Below are 3571 nucleotides of genomic sequence, written 5' to 3'. Positions count from 1 at the left end.
GAACTGGCGACGGCAAAAATGCAAGCCCCGCCCCTGGCCACTGTTTAGTTGGTGTGTGGCGCAGTGCCGGCGTTCTTGTGGGCCTCCCTGCACCTACCCCGCTAAGCGGGCGCTAAAGGGAGCGGACCCTGAGTTGAGGAAATCGAGGGACGCGACCCACCTCGCCACAGACGGTCCCGCGCCTCGCCGCTATGACAGTGGCACGGCCGCAGCTCGTGTGCGTGCCACTGTCTTTGTCCGGAATGAAAAGTCCAACGCACTCGTCGGTGACAGTGTCCCTCAACCTGCACCGCGCTCGGCGAACCTCGACAGCGCTTTCGGTGGCATGCAGCTCTTTGCGACAGAAGCCTGGAGAGCAGCTCCTCTGCTGCTCACACGCTCTGCACAGTTGGCACAACCCACTGTGCGGCTGCCACAGCTGTGACAGCGATGGGCTTGCCCTCACTGGCCCTCAGTCTCTTGTGCTGCGGCTTGTGTGAGCGACACTGCTCGGCGACTGCCGGCACACTGTGAGACCATGGGTGTGAGGTTAAACCACGCTACCAGCGCTTGGTCACATCAGCCCTGAGGTCAGATCCATCTACTCTGTTGATGACAAGACTTGTTTACTGGCTGGAGCCGAGCAGGAGGACCCAGCGCACAACCCCTGGTCAACTCAGGGTCCGCTCCCCGTATACCGTACGCGTACCCCGTCGGCGGCCGCGCGTCTGCCGTGTCCCACGCGTCAGCGTACTCCTACTCTAAGACCTGAGAAGCTCGTCCAGCGTCGCTATTCTGCACGGGCCTCCCCTGGCGGAGTCTATCAGCAGCACTGGGTGGAGCAATTGTGCGTTTGGCTGAGGCAGCAGTGCGCCACGCCACAGCGCGGTTAGGTTGCGCGCGGCTTCTCTGGAGAGGCGCAGCTCGCCTCCAGCGCCCGGGCGTCCAAAGAAAGTGCGGTCGAGTCGATCGTGGTTCCCATTGGCATGGACTAGCAGCGGCGAGTGAGTTTTCCCGGATACGCGCTGCCCAATCGTCAGCTGGCCCGGCGCGCCATAGGAGCGCGTCAGCGTCTTCATCGGCTCATAGGGCCCAAAGTGGCAGCGCTCGGTGAGGCCGTGGTACTTTTTGAGCCGGCCGCTGCCCTTGCATGCGTTCATGTTGAGAAAGAGGTCGCTTTCCTCGTCCATCGCCAGATCCATCCCTCGCGCTACCGTGCCGAGCAGTGCAAAGTGCACCGCCGCCTGGTCGTCCCCCTCCTCCGCCTTGTTGCCGAATCCCGGCGCCTGAGCTCGCACGAGCTCCGGAAGGAGACGGAGCAGGGCGGAGCTCGAGCCAATGTACGCGCCAGAGTTTGGGAAGCACGTGCGATGCCCCTTTGCGAGACAGGCGTGGTGCAGCGCGTGGCCTGTGTAGTTTGCGCGGTAGCACCGGGGCCACGAGCCACACTCGGCCGAGAAGACCACTCGGCCAGAGGAGCGAGAGACCTGTTGCAGGAGCGCGCCGTCGACATCCGAACGAGCGGATCGCACAAACACCGTGTCCGTGCCGTCAGCGAAGACGACCGGCCGCTCGGGAGCGGCGGCCTGCAGCACCTGCAGCGCTCGGGAGACGCCCGGCAGCTTGCTCTCCAGCCTCCATCGCACGCCATGCGCCACAACCACGAGCGGCACGCCGTGCAGCGATGCGGAGAGCCCTACGGCCGCACAGCCAGCGACTCTATTTGGGGAGCGTGTGGCTCCCTGACAGAGGGTGATCCGCACCCAGCGGCCAAGTCGCAGAGGGCACGTCAGTCATGTAGGTGAGGGTGAGGGGATCGAGCCCGTTGCCGAAACGCGACAGCCATGGGATACAGGGCGGGGACCAGGGCGGATCCGAACGCAATAACACCCCAGCAAGCGCGGACGGCATTCGCGAGATACTGCAAAAAGATAGACGTGACGAAGGAGGAGCTAGCGTGGAACTTTGGATGCATATCGGCAAGCCAAAATAACGAGCAGGAGGCTGTCCTGGTGCGTGAGCTAATCCTGAGCAACAATAAGCGACTGTACCACGGAGCACAGAGCGCAGCAGACAGGACGGCGGCGACGGCGGACATGGCAGAGACGAGTGTGAAACAAAGGGCGGCGGGCATGGAGGGCGGTAGCGACGGGGACGGAGACGGTGACGGTGGCGAGGGAGAGGAAGGGGGTCCATTAACACCAGACAGCGAGAGGGGCAGGGAGGAAAGGGGGAGAGAGGAAGCCAACGCGACGTGCGCAGAGGATGAGGATATAAACTGGGACGACGCAGCGGAGGGGATAGGCGAGGGAATCGAAGGACCGGAGGGCTTTCGCGACAGCGACGATGACGACGAAGAAAGGGGAGGGGACGGAGGGGCGACACGCAGGAGGAGCGAAATCGCTAACGGCCCGAGCAGAGAGGGCGACGGCGGGGCACGAGGGAACAACGGAGACGCTACCGATGACGCGAACCGAGGCACGGACGCCGGCGGGGACGGGGAGGGCGACAGCGACATCGAGGTTGACGCAACCATATCGAGAGCGCCACCCAAAAAGGGGCGGACAGCCATGGAGGTCACCGAATGGAGGGCGAACGGCACGATGCGAAAAGGCAGGGCGAGGCGGATGGAGAAAGAAGTGCCGAGAAGGCCATGGTGGAGGGGAGGGACGGGAGGACGAAAGAAGGGCGAGGAGGACGAGCGGCCCGCACAGACCGCGAGCAGACAGCGCCTGCTGGCCATTTCGAGACATTCGCCAAGAACGCTAGCTACATGGGAGGGCTTCGTGAAGGATGGATTGAAAAACATTCGAACAAAGAAGAGGCGACGGGAGGAACCGGCGGAGGATGCAGTGACGTGACACACACACACACACACACACACACACACACACACACACACACACACACACACACACACACACACACACACACACACCGCTCACCCACGCGCACTGGGCCTTGCACTTTGAATGCCGTGGGGCTCCTGTCGTCAGACGTGGAGACGCGAGGGTTGCCCCCCCTTGCCCCACCACCTCGTGTGTGTGGAGAAGTTTACCTTACCTTACCTTACCTCTCTGAGACCCCCTGTCCCGCTGAGACACTCCTGTGCGCCGCTGTGGCTCTCTCGCGGCTGTGCGCCCTAAGATATATGCAAAAAGAAATTGGCAGTGAATCATGCTTTTAAACATATGAAGCTACGCGGTGCGTGTCGAGCGCGAGACAGCTCGCGGTCCAACACGGTCGTACGGGCCAGCGACGCGGCCGCCGGCCCGGGCACGGAGGCAGCCGAGCGCTCTGTGAGCTCACAATCTCGTGTAGGTCACGTCGTAGACTCGCACGTCGACGGCCATGATACGGCCGTTTGGCGCGCGCGCGAGGCGCGAGGCCGCGAGTTCCGCGAGGCTCGGGTCGCCCGTGTAGCCAGCGTCCGGGACGAGGAAGGAGGCGGTGCGCTGCTGCCCACGCATCACTCTGCTGTCGCGCGAGTCGAGCTCGTAAGTGCAGATGGTCTCGATCTCCTTGATCAGCGGCGCGCGTGGCGGTCCGGGCGCGGCGCGCTCGCCCGCGACGGTCGTCACAGTCTGCCGCG

Source organism: Emiliania huxleyi (assembly GCF_000372725.1).
Source record: "Emiliania huxleyi CCMP1516 chromosome Unknown EMIHUscaffold_1688, whole genome shotgun sequence".
Classification (NCBI taxonomy): Eukaryota; Haptophyta; order Isochrysidales; family Noelaerhabdaceae; genus Emiliania; species Emiliania huxleyi.
The sequence above is the reverse complement of the archived record's forward strand: the minus strand, read 5'-3'. Positions refer to the sequence as shown.